At 54.3% G+C, this 16,077-nt stretch overlaps 2 long non-coding RNA genes across 2 annotated transcripts; both read right to left on the bottom strand.

The window, feature by feature from the left end:
- Nucleotides 1-254: 254 nt before the first annotated feature.
- Nucleotides 255-6,091, bottom strand: LOC123454018. The gene is made up of 3 exons (XR_006633147.1): nucleotides 5,786-6,091; nucleotides 5,409-5,517; nucleotides 255-4,124 (listed from the first exon to the last, which is right to left on the bottom strand). It is a non-coding gene; the product is annotated as an uncharacterized LOC123454018 (long non-coding RNA).
- Nucleotides 6,092-7,495: 1,404 nt separating this feature from the next.
- Nucleotides 7,496-15,798, bottom strand: LOC123454019. The gene is made up of 3 exons (XR_006633148.1): nucleotides 15,688-15,798; nucleotides 9,954-10,034; nucleotides 7,496-7,814 (listed from the first exon to the last, which is right to left on the bottom strand). It is a non-coding gene; the product is annotated as an uncharacterized LOC123454019 (long non-coding RNA).
- Nucleotides 15,799-16,077: the final 279 nt, after the last annotated feature.

Below are 16,077 nucleotides of genomic sequence, written 5' to 3'. Positions count from 1 at the left end.
GTTAGGACACAGCCTCTCTGTGGACTTCTGGTTGCACACACTTTTGATTTCCTGTCCCAGACTTCTCCCCTTCCAAAGGAGGAACTGCTCTACCTTGTCTCCTTCCAGAGAAAGACTCACAGGTCCTTCCCTCTCTCTCTCTCTTCCCCTAGCTGGGGTGAACCCCAAACTGTAATTCAGACCCCCAGCCAGCCCACCCCCCCCCCGCATTCAGGGCCCAGGATCCCCCTGGTCCCACCCACTCCTTGGTGGCAACCAGATTTTCTGCACAAAGGAGAGAGGTCATGCTCGGAGTCCAGCGCCCCCACACATCGACAGGACCGCCTCCTCCTCTGAGCATCATGAATTAATGGGGCAGTCCCCTGCCTCAGACCTGGCCAGGGCAGCCCTGCGATATCTGTTTGCCAGAAGGAGAGGACCAGCCCCCGGGGGGCCCAGAGCTCGGCAGGGCTGGGTTAGTAAGAAGAGAAAATGGTTAGTAAGGGCTGAGTTAGTAAAGTGAGAGCACGGATAACCAGCAGACAAGGGACACCTCAGCGGACACACACGGGAGTCACTAGGAGAGAAGGAAGAAGGCACGCAGGGCCGTCAGTTTGTTAAGGGACGACAGGACGCAGAGCAGGCGCTCCCCAACCCACCCCGGGTTAGACAAGTTAGTAATAGAACTAAAAAGCTGCCGGCAGAAAAAAATAAGCTAGAGAAGGAAGCACTGGGAAAAGACGGTTAAGGGTTCAAAGCAAGTGTCTGCCCCAGGCAGAAAGGTCTCTGTGCAGAACACCCAGAGAACAGGGGGTGCCCGAGTCACCCAAGGTTCCCGAGGGACCATCCTCCCCCCCCCCACCCCTGTACACACCCTTTCTCCTTGTATGTCAAGGACTTTAAATGGGTGGGACTGCAGCCAGTTGGGGAGAGTAACAGGACTCTCATTCTACCAGCGAGGAAACGGGTTCAGAGAAGGCAAGGCACCTTGCTCACAAGTGGCAGGGTTGTCGAGTCTCACGGGCCATGCCCCGTCCTGCACGGTGGGTCTGCACAAAGACCCCAGCCCCTCAGGAAGGGCCTTCCGTCGGAGCCCCCGTCCGCTCCCATGTCCAGGCCTCTGGCGAGACCCTCGAGCTGCGCGGTTAGTAGGATCTGGCTGCTGCGGGGTTAGTACGGGCATGCTCCGGGCCTGGTTAGTGGGTTAGTCGATCTGCAGAAGGCCAAGCACCTCATCCCGGGTCACAGCGTCCTGACCGAGCCCTGGGTTAGGGTTAGTAGGTTAATCACACCATGCAGCCCTCCCGGCCGGTACCCCCACCCCAGCCCCAGCGGCAGCTGCAGAGGCCTCCTGCCTCTACCAACCCAGGCATGGGGCCCGACCAGGGCAGGGGGTCTGCAACTATACCCCCTTAACACCCGCCCCCAGGATCAAGCCTGATCTCCTGGGCCCCGCCTGGAAGCAAGGGCTTCCCTGTTTCTCCACGGTGGGTCTTGGAGCCCTGCCCTGGGCAAGTACATCCCAATGGACCTTTCTATCCAGGGTGGAAACCCCCTGCCTGGTTCTGGTCGGCCCCTTCCCAGAGGGCTGTGTCTATTCATTCTATATACACACCACACACACGCACACACACATGCACACACACACACAGAGTACACAAGCACACACTCCAGCATCCTTCCATGAAACAGCTGATCGCCAGGAACACCATGGACGTCTCTCTTTTGTCACCAACTGTCAGGCTGCTCTCACCACTGATCCACCTTCCCCTGCCTCTACAAAAGCTATACGGTGCTGGCCTGGCCCTCGGGACCGAGTTGGAACTCTCCAGGGCCTCCTGGTCTGCTTTCTTTATGCCTCTCCGTACACTAGTCACAGTATCTCCTATTACCAGCCACACCCCGAATTCCCAGCCTGGCATCTCCCACAGTTCTCCATGACGCTCAGCGAGAAAACGGTTCCATGGCCAGAACGAGACAGGAACCCTCCATCCTACCCTGTCCCTGCGTGTTTCACGTCCTCGGTGGCCCTTGAAAGGCTCTGATAAGTCCTGCGCTAAAGAAACGTATGGATCGTACAATGAGGGGTTTCCCTGGAATATTCCCTACAAACTGTCAGCTAAACTGCGAGGTTCTCGTCCCCCGAGCCCGTGCGGGTCAGCCTCGCTGGGCAGCCCTCGTGCTAGGATCTCCCCGTCAGGCCCCCAAGCACGCAGAGCCTGGTTGTAGCTAATTGCTTTTATGCTATTATGCCACCCATCCTGGAACTCTCCGTGACAGCTGGTTTTCTCCCACCTGCCTACGACGTGTAAGGACTGGAAACAAGGCTGGCCTTGCACACCTGTACCCCCCCAAAGTAGCTGCTGTGGGAAAGAGCCCAGAAGAGGGTACTCAAAGGTAGAGACTCAGGTACCCCCGGAAACGTGGTGAGCTACACAATGTGGCCACTGTCCCATGCTTGCGGGCAGGGAATGGGCTTGCCATGAACGCCCTTGGATCAGAAGATGCCAGCGTTTATACTCCGGCGTGCCCAAGATAGATCCACCCCCAGCCTGAACCCCGAGGTGGAGGGGACTTTACTGAGCATCTGCTAAGCACTCGGCCAGGCACGTGACCTCACAGACGCTGCCTGTACCACCAGAAGCACCACACTGGGCTCCCATTTCAGAGTGGGAAGTCAAGGCTGGAAGAGGCGAGTCTCGCCCAAGGCTGTACAACAGAGGGCATCCCCAAGACCCTATAGGCTTCAGGCTCTCAGGGACTTGGCTCAGTGCTGACTACGGCTTCTCTGGGTCTCCGGGGTAACTCAGCCCACCCATGCACAGCCCCGCAGTCATGAACTCACTTCCATTCATCTGCCCCTCTCGCCCCTGTGGGAGGATTCTGAAGGGGAGAGAAGATGGCCTCAGACGACCATGTTTATATAGGACCATCATTCAAGACCAGGTTGTGCGACATCCCACCCCCACCCCCCAAAACACAGGCTGATTTCCGGCCTCCTGTGTGACTGCGTCAGCAACACGACCCATTAAGGGTAGGACAGAGCTTAAGCGAGGTCACAAGTATGGGCTCTGACGCGACTGGGCTGCCGTCCTTCTTGCTTGAGATCCCAGAGCCTTCTCTCTCCCACCGCCAAGAGAGGTGACCTGAAGACAAGCTACACCACCTGCAGAGGGTGAGCCAAAGCCACCCCTGGCACCTGGACTTCCGAGCCCCTAGCAGGGTGAGAATAGGAATGTCTGATGCTGAGCTGATTAAGTACACGACCCTCCAACCCTGGGGAGAAAGACTTCCCCGGTTTCTCAAGTGGCCTGAGGAAGGCCACACCGTGCCCTGTCTCAGAAGCTGCGACCCTCTCTTCGGGAGGCAACTGTGATTGGAGTTGGAGAATGGCCAGCGGGCCTCTGGAGGAACTGTGCCTAGAGAGAAGGGCCCTGGGCCTGTCTGCCAGTCTCTGCGCCCCTTGGTAGCCACGCTACAGGGAGCTGGGTTCTAACTGGGCAGCCCCGTGTCCTAGGGAGGCTCTGGGACTCCAGCCGGCTGGATGAGGCCCGTTCTCTCTGTGGCTAGAGGACATCTGAGCTGCAGATGGGTGTCTGTGGGGACCCCTCACCTCCGGAGCATCCCCTTCTCAAAGCCCTCTCTTCTGTCTTCTCAGGCGGCTTCCCTCTCCCCCAGAACCAGTAGGCGGGGAGAAGCCTCAGCCACGGAACACCCCAACTGGCAGATCACTCACGCGGTGAAAAGACGGAGGAAAAGCGGAGATAGACTGCAGGCTCAGAGGCGAAGGCCCGCCCCCTCCCAATGCCCGCTGGTGTCCCTGCCCATGCCAGGCAGGTCCATTGAGACCCCACGCTGGGGAGGCCTGTGCCCACACACAGCTCCCAACTGTGGCAAGGACTGCAGGAGGATTTGAGTCCACACAGGGTCAGGAAGGGGCCTCCGTTCCCCGGGCAGGTAGAGACCCGGCGCTGGGCTAGGGCCTCTCCCACCTCGAGCTGTCTATCAAAGCCAGGGCAGGTCTTCCATGGCACATCTTCAGAGCCGCTCTTCTCCACGGGGACTCCATCCCAGGTGTGGGGAAGGACGCTGTCTTCCGGGAAAGGCTGTTCCTCGGGGTCCCTGTGGCCAGAATCCAGAGGTCCCTGGAGCACCGAGGAAAAAAAAAAAAAAAAAAAAAAAACAGGCTCAGGGGCTGGAGAGATGGCTTAACGGTTAAGGAGCTTGCCTGCAAAGCCTAAGGACTCCTGTTCGAATCCTCCAGTTCCCAGTCAGACGCAGCAGTGACACAAGCATGCAATGCCATACATGCCCACAAGGGAGCACGCGTGTCCGGAGTCCGTTCACAGCGGCTGAAAGGCTCTGGCACACCCTTTCCTCTCTCTTTCTCACTCTCACTCTCTCAAAAAAAAAAAAAAAAAAAAAACGGGCTGGAGAGATGGCTTAGCGGTTAAGCGCTTGCCTGTGAAGCCTAAGGACCCCGGTTCGAGGTTCAATTCCCCAGGACCCACGTTAGCCAGGTGCACAAGGGGGCGCACGCATCTGGAGTTCGTCTGCAGTGGCTGGAGGCCCTGGTGCACCCATTCTCTCTCTCTCTATCTGCCTCTTTCTCTGTCTGTCACTCTCAAATAAATAAATAAAAATAATAAACAAAAAAAAGCAAAAAAAAAAAATCAGGACGGAGCCACCTGGAAGGAAGCCAGTCATGAGGGGGATGAGGCTACAGCCTTCATCTAAGTGCCCCAACATCCTCCCCACCTGGTCCCCAACTTGTCCTCCAGGCTCCCAGCACCTACACCAGGAAGCAAAGGCTTAGGACGCACATCTAGTAGAAGAAACTTAGGAAGGAAGCCAGGGGCAGAGCAAGCAACTTTAGCTCAGCAGGCCCACAGAATACCAATGTGGGGAGCCCAGAGTGACCCCCAATACGCCAGGGAGAAGGTGTGGTGAAGCCCAGGGGGTCTCGAGTTAGCCCCCTTTCTGGAGTCCTCGCTGGAAACAAAAGCCCTCTCTGCACAAGTGTCCACACGCGCACGCACACGCAATGCTCCTTAAGGAATGGGGGCGCTGGGCTGGAGAGAATGCTTAGCGGTTAAGCACTTGCCTGTGAAGTCTAGGGACCAGGGTTCGATTCTCCAGGCCCCACACTAGCCAGACACACAAGGGCACGCACGCGTCTGGAGTTCGTTTGCAGTGGCTAGAGGCCCTGGCGCGCCCATTCATTCTCATTCTCTGTCTGTCTCTCTCTCTCTCTCTCTCTCTCTCTCTCTCCAATAAATAAATAAGTATAAATAAAATCTTTTTTAAAAGAATAGGGTGGGGTGGGGAGGGAGGGAATTACCATGGGATATATTTTGTAATCATGGAAAATGTTAATAAAAATTTTAAAAATATATATATATTAAAAAAAAAAGAATAGGGTAGCTCACCATGTCCTTGCTAAGGTGCAACGATGTGTTTTTTCACGTGAAACTCTAAAAAGATAGGGCCATGTCTCTGGCAATGGCCTCTGGAACCTCAGCATCGCCTGGGAGATATCTGTGTGGAATGAAGGAACTTATTAAAGCCTCCGTTGTGTATGTGTTTGGGGGCGGGGGGGGGGGGTTGTAGATCATTATCATCCACCCCACAAATGCCACAAGAAGCAAGTCTTCCCTCAGGCTCCCACACCTCCTCAGGAGCAGGAGTGCTCTGACCCTGGGAGGGCTGGGCGGGAATGGGCGAGGGTAAAAGGATCATTCAACCCCCTGGAAGGGCTTGTCCATCAACCCTGTCTGCCTCCCTGCCCTGCCCTGCCCAGGCTTACCTGACAGTACTCGGGCCTAGGCTCATAGCTCCTTCTACACTGGACCTCATGACGGGGTGGTCCTGGAAGACAGAAGAGCCAACCACACACAGGAGGGAACCTCCACCAAGACCCCCCTTCCACCCCGCCTCCAAAGCATGCCTGGCCTGGGCAGAACTTGCTGCTAGAGAGAACAAGGCCCCAGGAGCTACCTGCCTCTCCCTCTTCCCCTCCATTCATTTATTTATTGACTTATTTAAGACACAGAGAGAATGAGAATGGGCACACCAGGGCCTCTAGCTGCTGCTAATGAACACTAGATTCCTGCGCCACTTTGTGCATCTGGCTCTACGTGGGGAATCAGACCCAGGTTATTAGGCTTTGCAGGCGAGCACCTTAACTGCTGAGCCACCTCTCCAGCCCCCTCTTCCTCCTCCTCCTTTCCTGCCACCCAAGAGCATCATTCACAAATGTGAGGCACAGACTGAGTGGGGTCCGATATGACCCAAGAAAAACCAGGACAAGTTCTGCAGCTGGGGACAGCCAGCGGGGAGCCCTGGATACCACGGGGATCTGGAAGGCTGAGCTCCGTGGTGCCCTTGCCACTGGGAAGTCTGTGTCTCTCTCTGGGCTCTGGGAATCCCCCCCAAAAAAAAACCACCCAAGGTCACAGTAGCGGCCTGTCCTCTGAGGTAGTGGCTTGGAACCAGCGAGGGGCCTTTTCTTTTTGCTCAGCCTAGTTCCCACCCTCCCCTGACGGCTCCACCGTGGACGCCCTGGGGCCAGAGAGTGGGGAGGGGCTCAAAGACCACCATCAGTTGCCAGTGTGGAGAAGGCAGTTCAGCCCGGGGCTTTGCTCTTAGGGATGACCACACTGCATACATCAGCCAGCAGACCTGAGCCAGGCAGGCAGGGTGTCTCCGAGCGTGCTCACAAGGAGGGCTTGCTACCTCAACCCAGCTGCACACAGACGAGATGTGTCCCTGAGATGCCCATGTGTCTGCAAGGCCGAAGAGCCCTGGCCAGGTTTAGGAACACGGTTCCCAAGGACCAGATGTCCCCTCCCGCTTCTAGCACGAGACCCAGTAGTGATCTAACTGAGCTGTGGCCAAGTTCCTGGTGACAGAGTCCCAAGAGATGGCTCCGCGGTTAAAGGCACCCGTGTGCAAAGCCTAATTGCCCAGGTTTGATTCCCTAGGACCCAGGGGTACACGCATCTCAAGTTCATTTGGAGTGGCAGGAAGCCCTGGCTCACCCATACAATCTCTCTCTCCATCTGCCTCTTTCTCTCAAATAAATTTTTTAAAAAATGTTTTTAAATGTCAGCTCCAATACCAAAAATGGGTGTGAAAACACATTTTGGGGAGCTCCATAATGTGGGAATGAGCTCTTGGTGTCTAGCAGAGAAGTAGAGAAGTGATTAAGGCACTTGTCTGCCAAGCCAACGGACCCAGGTTCAATTCCCCAGAACCCACATAAGGGTCAGATGCACAAGGTGGTGCAAGCGTCTGAAATTCATCTGCAGTGTTTAGAAGTCTCATTGCACCCATTCTCTCCTATTTCTTTCTCTCTCTCTCTCTCTCTCTCTCTCTCTCTCTCTCATAAATAAATAAATAAATAAATAATAGAACTGGAGAGATGGCTTAGTGGTTAAGGCACTTCCCTGCAAAGCCAAAGGACCAAGGTTCAATTCCCCAGGACCCATGTAAGCCAGATGCACAAGAAGGCGCATGTATCGGAGTTCATTTGCAGTGGCTAGAAGCCCATTCTCTCTCTCTCTCTGTCTTTCCCTCTCTCAAATAAATAAATAAAAATAAAATATTTAAAAATAAAAATAGTTTTTAAAAAAGGGGTGGAGAAGCAAATGTCTGTCTTGCAGCCTTCCTTTCCCCTGGGATTGTGAGATACGTTTTCCCTGCACACACCAACAGAGAGACTGTCGGGCTGCACGCTGGTGAACCCCAATACTTATCTGCAAGGCTGCTCCTCGTCGTGGCTGTGATGACCTCAATTTCCTTCTCGCGTCGGCATCCCCGGAACTCTGGGAACTCTGCAAATAAACCCTGTGCAGCTCACTGGGCCACCATGCTGCCCACAGAGAGCCTGTCTCTGGGCTTAGCAACCCAGATCCTGGTTATTATCAGGGGAAGGGAGGGTCTCAGAGAACCTTAGCTGTTCCCAGAGCCAAGTGTACAGAATAGAAAGGAAGACATGGTGAGGCTGGAAAGATTGCTTAGTGGTTAAGGCGCTTGCCAGCAAATCTAAATGTTAAATGAGCCAGGTTCAATTCCCCAGGACCCACGTAAGCCAGATGCACAAGGCAGAGTGTACATCTGGAGTTTGTTTGCAGTGGCTGAGGGCCCTGGCATGCTCATATTCTTTCTCTCTCTCTCTCTCTCTCTCTCTCTCTCTCTCTCTCTCTCTCTCACACACACACACACACACACACACACACACAAATAAAGAAAAGAGAAGACGATGTGGGTTTTGAGGTCTGGCAAGCTGAGAAGAAACGCTGAGCCCTATCCCCGTACTCAAGGTGCGGCATGGCTCCGAGTAATTATTCCAGAAGCTTAGCCAGGACCTGGGCCTGCGCTCTGACATTTTCACCAGTGAGTGGTGATTTAAATTCTATCTCTGTGTACCACCAAAGTTCCAGAAATATGACCATCATTCCTCGGTCTTGTGACAGTATTTTTGCCTGGCAGGGGGCTGGTAGGGAGGCTTAGTAGTATGTGCCTCAATTAGGACACACAGATCCAATTTAAATCCTCAATGATTAGAGAAGCCAAATGATAGCTCCTCTGTAAGAGAAGGCCGAGTGTAAGAAACCATATGCAGGAGACCTGGGAGGGGACAGACAGGGAAGGGCTATAGGGGACATTTTCGGGTGACAGAAATTTCCCCATCTTCCTGTAGTGATGGCAACCCTGGTGCACACGCTTATCCAAACACACCAAAACATGTGCTTGAAATGGGTATGTTTTTCTTTTTCTTTTTCTTTTTTTTTTGTGAGGTGGGGAGTCTCGAGGTAGGGTCTCACTCTAGCCCAGGCTGACCTGGAATTCACTATGGAGTCTCAGGGTGGCCTCGAACTTATGGCGATCCTCCTACTTCTGCCTCCCTAGAGCTGGGATTAAAGGCATGCGCCACCACGCCCAGCTAACATTTTTCTTGTCTATAAATTATACCAACTCATAATGAAGCCCAGTATTCTGTATGCTCACTTTAAAAATAAAACCAAGCACACGCCTTTAACCCAGCACTCGAGAGGCAGAGGTAAAAGGACCACTGTGAGTTCGAGATCAGCCTGAGGCCACTTAAGTTAATTCCTGGTCAGCCTGAGAACCTACCTCGAAAACCCAAACTATAAAAATAAGAAAATTTGGGCTGGAGAGATGGCTTAGCGGTTAAGCGCTTGCCAGTGAAGCCTAAGGACTCCGGTTCGAGGCTCGGTTCCCCAGGACCCACGTTAGCCAGATGCACAAGGGGGCGCACGCGTCTGGAGTTCGTTTGCAGAGGCTGGAAGCCCTGGCGCGCCCATTCTCTCTCTCCCTGTATCTGTCTTTCTCTCTGTGTCTGTCGCTCTCAAATAAATAAATAAATAATTTAAAAAAAAAATAAGAAAATTACATCTCCATGAGGTTTTTTGTTATTTTTTTTGTTTTGCTGTTGGTTGGATTTTGTGGAGAGTTTTGAGGGGTTTTTTGTTGTTGTTGTTTCCAAGGCAGCGTCTCACTCTGGCCCAGGCTAACCTTGAACTCATTCTGCATCCCAGGCTGGCCTCAAATTTACAGCGAGCCTCCCACCTCGGCATCCCAGTTGCTGGGACTAGAGGCATGAGCCACCATGCCCGGACTATTTGTTCTGGTAAAATACGTTTGTGTGTGATAAAAAGAGCAAAAGTGAGAAGCTCCAGGCCACAGGCTACACAAAGTGGGGTCAACAACCCTCAGGCCACGCAGACCTGCACACACACACACACACACACACACACATACACACACACACACACACACACACACACACACACACACACACAACGCCCTCAGGGAAGTTTTGGTAAAGAAAGTGGAGCCCAGGAGCACAGAGGCTTGGGGTCCCGGCCCCTGTGGATTTGAGGGTTCATTCGACCTCACGGCAGTGAGTCTGTCTCTCCCCTGCACCCACAGAAGAAATGCAGTCACACCTTGAGACCTCCTCCGATCCCACCAAGCTGCGCGGCTGTGTGAACAAGTCAGGAACCACCAGGGAGCGCTGGAGCACACACCTGTCACAGAGAGAGAGAGGAATATGGACCCCCACAACACATACACACGTGTGTGCACACACCCACATGCACACACAAGGAGAGCAGGGCTCAGCCAAAGTACTGCGCATAGCCCATCTCCTCCAGGACAAGTCAGAAACAAAGCAGGAAGCAGAAGGCTCTGTGCTTAAAGCCTGCCAGCCTGAGCTCAATCCCTCAGTACCCACAAGTAGCCACTTACACCAAGCGGTGCACGCAACTGGAGTTCAGTTGCAGTGGCAAGAGACCCTGGCATGCCTAGTCTCTCCCCGTGCCCTGCCCCGCACCACTTCTCACTCTACTTGCAAATAAGTAAAAATATTTTTTAAAGCAAACAAGGGCTGCAGAGGTGGCTTAGCGGTTTAGGTGCTTGCCTGCAAAGCCTAAGGACCCAGGTTCGATTCCCCAGGGCCCACATAAGCCAGATGCACAAGGTGGCACATGCGTCTGGAGTTTGTTTGCAGTTGCTACAAGCCCTGGCGCACCCATTCTCTCTCTCTCTCTCTCTCTCTCTCTCTCTCTCTCTCTCTCTCTCTCTTTCTCTCTCTCTCCTTCTTTCTCTCTCTCTTTCAAATAAATAAAATATCTTAAACAACAACACAAAAAAATCAAACAAACAGGAAACCAAAATGGAGAGATGGCTCAGTGGTTAAGATGTTTGCTAGAATACCTAACAACCAGGGTTTGATTCCTCAGTACCCAGGTAAAGCCAGCTGCACAAAGAAAGTGGTACATGCATCTGGAGTTCATTTGCAATGGCTAGAGGTCCTGGTGCACCCATTCTTTCTCTCCAAGTCCCGCCCTCCACACCCATCTATCTCCATGCAAATAAAAATAAATAAATAGGGCTGGAGAGATGGCTTAGCGGTTAAGCGCTTGCCTGTGAAGCCTAAGGACCCCGGTTCGAGGCTCGGTTCCCCAGGTCCCACGTTAGCCAGATGCACAAGGGGGCGCACGCGTCTGGAGTTCGTTTGCAGAGGCTGGAAGCCCTGGCGCGCCCATTCCTCCCTGTCTACCTGCCTATTTCTGTATATCTCTCTCTCTCTAATAAATAAATAAAAATAAAATATTTTAAATAAATAAATAAAACAGGGAACCAAAAAAAAAAAACTTTTTAAACACAACAGGAAACCAATGGGCTGGAGAGATGGTTCAGCAGTTAAAGGCACTTGATTGCAAAGCCAGAAGGCGTGGGTTCAATTCCCTGTACCCACGTAAAGCCAGATGCACAAGGGGGCGCGTACGTCCAGCGCTCGTTAGCAGTGTCAGGAAGGCCCGGCGCACCCGTTCTCTCTCCCTCTATCTGCCTCTCTCTTTCTTTCTCTCAAATAAATAATAAATAAATAAATGCTTAAACAGGCCTGTTGAACTTAAAAGGTCCAAAGATGTGCGTGAAGGCGTCGATTGGGACGCGGGGTGGGATGAATGAGCAAAGACCCAGGGACGGTCTGTGTGGGCCTCTGTCAACATGGGCGTCAGCAGACTTTCTGTCAGGAAACTGGGGTCATTTATTCGTGCTACCTTCATGGCTTACAGGTGACTGATTAAGTTGTTCCCTTTTTAGGAGACGGGTGACACAGGGGAGTACTCACAAGCACCCGCCTCAGAGTGAGACTCGATTCACCCTTGAATTCTGACTCTTAAACTGCCATGTGATCCTGACCTGGTCATCTCACATTCCTCTTCTTTTTTAAAAAATATTTTATTTGTATTTATTTATTTGTTTATGAGAGAGAGAGAGAGAGAAAAAAAAATGGATGTGCCAGGGCCTCTAGCCACTACAAGTGAACTCCAGACACACGTGCCACCGTGTGCATCTGGCTTACTATGGGTTCTGGGAAGTCGAACGTTGGTCCTCAGGCTTCACAGGCAAGCACCTTAATGGCTAAGCCATCTCTCCAGCTCTCATGTGACATTTCTAAGCCTCTTCTTTTTGTTTTGTTTTGTTTTTCGAGGTAGGGTCTTGCTCTAGCTCAGGCTGACCTGGAATTCACTGTGTAGTCTCAGGGTGGCCTCGAACTCACAGAGATCCTCCTACCTCTGCCTCCTGAGTGCTGGGATTAAAGGCGTGCACCACCATGCCCGGCTCTAAAGCTCTCTTGTTTCTCATGGATAATGGATGTCAGCTTTGTTTTTCCTGTTTTTTGAGACAGCTCCATATAGCCCAAGGTAGCCTTGGCTCTGCATGTCGTCAAGGATGATGTTGAACTTCCAATCCTCCTGCATCCACCTTCCTAGTGCTGGCCCTGCCCAGCTCTAAATGTCACCCTTATCATGGGGTATCCACAGAGAAGCACTGAGCAAGAACCTTGGTGAGCCAGGTGCGGTGGCGCACACACCTTTAATCCCAGCACTGGGGAGGCAAAGGTAGGAGGATCGCCGTGAGTTCAAGGCCACCCTGAGACTCCATAGTGAATTCCAGGTCAGCCTGGGCCAGAGTGAGACCCTATGTGGAAACAAACAAACAAAGAGCCTTGGGAAAGGCAGCTTGGAGTAGATGGGGTTTGCGCCCGTTGCCCCCTCCACACCCTCAGGGTCCCAAAAGCTCAGCTCCCCACTCCCTTCCATGACGTATGCAGCAGCTTCCAGAGGGGCCACCTGGCCCTGGGAGAGAAAGGGAACACCTGCTTCGTCTGATCCCAGAAAGGGCCAGGAGACAGATGTCACCCTCTGTCTCTGAACATCTTGACTATTGTTCTGAAGACCTAGAGCGACAGATGAGCCAGGCCTCCTCTGAGAGGAGGGAGGGGGTCCCCTGGGGACAGAGGACAAGCCTCAAGTTATTCACCAGCCCATTGAACCTGCACAATGGGGCTCATGCCGCAGAAAACAAACCAGGAGGCCACCGCCTGTTCCACACAGACACAGACCCTGGATCAAGGCCCAAGACAGGACTCAGGAACTCGGTGAGTAGGCCCAGCAGGCACCCAGAGGTGCACCAAAGACTCCCTCTATCCTTTCGAGCACCTATGGTTCACAGCCCCTCGACAGCCCCAGTGACAAAGGTTGGGACCCAGCTTTGCAGATTGGAAAACTGAGTCTGGGAGAAATGAAAGCCCTTCGTCATGACGTTGATATGGGTTGGGGGGGATTCGCTCGCAGATCACAACCCTCAGCCTATTCTCTCTCCACCACAGCGCCACCCACTGAATAAAATCAGAGTCCAATCTTGCTCTGAGAGGCAGCAGGGACCAGGCCTCCAAAAGGTAACCTGAAACAAAATGTAGGACGGAAGCGGAAGTGGCCACAAGCTCCAGAAGCAAAGTTCTGGGTGCCCGAAGTGTCTCCTCTGGGAAGCGCCAGCCACGGGGTGCTCCCTGTCATCGGCACTGCGGTGCCCTCTCGGGCTGGCCTCCCAACTCACAGCCATCCTTCTCCCTCTCTGCCTCCCGAGTGCTGGGATCAAAGGTGTGCGCCAGCACGCCCAGCTAAAACTCATTCTTGACGCCTGCGGTGGAGAGAGGCTGCCTTTAAGGTCACTGAAGACTCCGAATCTGTCCCCCTGTTAAGAGGTGGGGACATGTGTAGGGAAACAAACTGGCAATGGGTAGATTTCAGGTGCATTCTCAATGGCAAGGATCACAAAGGAATAAAATGGAGGAGGGGCCTGGGACCGTTCACAGAATTCTTTCAGCAGGACATCAACGAAACTCAGGGTGGGATGAATTTAGCATCACCCTAAGTGAGGAGGGCCAAGTGGTCCCCAGGAGCTTTCTGCTTTGTTTGTTTGTTTGTTTGTTTGTTTGTTTTTTATCGAGGTAGGGTCTCGCTCTAGCCCAGGCTGACCTGGGATTCACTATGTCCTCTCAGGGTGACCTCTTACTCACAGAGATCCTCCTACCTCTGCCTCCCGAGTGCTGGGATTAAAGCAGTACACCACCACACCCAGCTTTCCAGGAACCTTTTGCCATGACTGCTGTTTGGGTCTGGGCTGGGGTGAAGGGCGAGGCAGGGCATTGTTGGTTCCCCAATGCGCCCACCACACCTGGAGGAGGGAAAGGGTTTCCAAGCCATCGCCCAGATGTGCAGCAGCAACCTCCAAGTGTGCTGACGCATCGCCCTGGCCACGTGGCCAGACACCTGCGGGCGTTCGCAGCCAGGGTCCCCTGGAGTCTGAGAACCGGGAGCCGGAGCCTCGGGACTTCCCAGTCTCGAGTGGAGTTACTCATCCCGCCTCCCGGGCTCCCCCGCCCCGGCTGTCAACGCTGGGAATTGCGCTTTGGAGAGCAGGGCGCGGTGCCCAGCGCCAACGCGCTGTTCTGGGCTGTGCCCAGCTCAGTCCAAGGTTGGCACCGAGGAAAAAACAAAGCTGCTTCTGGCAAGTTCTCCCTCCCCCCCGCGCCCACCAGCTCACCTCCTCCCAACCGCAGCAGGTGGGAGCGTTTTCCTGGGGGACTTGAGATCCTGCAGTGGGGGGTGCGCGCTCCAGCCATCCTCCAGGGCGCGCTTGGAGCCTGGGACCCCTCAGACCCACACAGTCCCTCGCTAGGACCCTTCCCTGTCTGCAGGAAAAGAAGTCTTGTCCCCTCCCCTCTCAAAATCCCCAGCCTCTGGAAGGGAATGTTCCAGAGACTGAGGAGAGGTTAGGGGTGGGGGGAGAAAAACCGGGCTATTGGTTTTTGGAGTCTCCTGAGACCATCTTGGATACGGCACATGGGTTATAGAATCCATCGCCTCTGGACTCATAAAATACTGACAATGTGGCCCTTGGACAGGGCGCTAATCCTCTCTGGATCTTCGTTTTTCCTCGTCTCTGTAAAATGGGGTTCTTCCCACCTCGTGGGACTTTTTTTTTTTTTTAATCGTTCGTTGTTCTAATCACGCTGGCAAAGCGTTGGGCAGGGATCTTCTGGGAGCGATCGCTCTGCAAAGTGACGGATTGGCACCGTGAGCAAACGTCGCAGAGAGGGTGGGTCACCTACACTCTTTTTTTTTTTTTTTTTTGGTTTTTCAAGGTAGGGTCTTGCTCTAGCCCAGGCTGATCTGGAATCCACTATGTAGTCTCAAGCCGGCCTCGAACTCACAGCGATCCTCCTACCTCTGCACTCTGTCCTTCGGAAGTCACTCTGGACGTCTGGGATGGGGTCCCAGAAGTGCAGGAATGACAGGCGCTTGGGCAGAGGAGGAGGGTGGGTGGCTAAGGGGCGGGGGCGGGGAGCGGTGGAGAAGGGAAGCCCAGGCTCCCACCGCCACCGCCACCGCCACCACCCAGCCCCTCCTGCCGGGTTTGATCCGCAGTTTGCTGCTAACCCGCTGGGCTGAAGTGACCTGAGACTCCCCCGCGCCCAGGTGCGCCCAGCAAGCAGTGGGGAGCCGGAGGGTCTTTGTCTCCCTTTTCAGATCTTGACGGCGAGACCCCACGGGTACTGGCCTCCCCCGCGCATCCTCCCCTTCCCCACCCGTGCCATCCAGTTGGGAGTCCTCCTGCATTATGGGGGAGCCCGGTCACCCACCAAATGAGGGGAGGGGTAGGCGAACGTGGTGGTCCTGGGATTCCGGGAGCCACCCTCGCCCACCACCATCCGGGTGCTGGCGGGGACAAGGATGCTACTAGGTGGGGATGCACGCACACACACACACACACACACACACACACACACACGCACGCACGCACACACACTTCCCCGTGGCTTACCTCGGGCCGGCGATCCTGAGGCTGGAGTGCAGACCGCTCTTTGTGCCCGGGCTCTCTCTGGGCGCAGAACTGGAGGAGCCCCTGCAGACGCCTCCCATCGCTGACTCCTCCCCGCACGCGCTCATCCGCAGCCTCCCTCCCTCCCTCCCTCCCTCTGGTCCCCGGGGCGCAGCAGCCTGGCGTCGTCTTTGTAGCTGCCGCAGCGCCCATGAAATTTTAATGCAGGAGCGGCTGGCGGGCGAGACAACCCCACCCCGGGCCTCGCCTGTGCCCTGCTCCCTCTCCCCCTCCACCCCATTCTCTGGCCCCCTGACACACACACACACATACCCAGTGCCCCCAGCCCTAGAGACCAGAGGCAGCCGGCCATGGAGGGGTGGGGGTGGTGAG

The sequence above is a fragment of the Jaculus jaculus genome, chromosome 13 (genome assembly GCF_020740685.1).
Source record: "Jaculus jaculus isolate mJacJac1 chromosome 13, mJacJac1.mat.Y.cur, whole genome shotgun sequence".
Taxonomy (NCBI): Eukaryota; Metazoa; Chordata; class Mammalia; order Rodentia; family Dipodidae; genus Jaculus; species Jaculus jaculus.
Note: the sequence above shows the minus strand (reverse complement) of the source record. Positions and strands in the feature narration are given on the sequence as shown.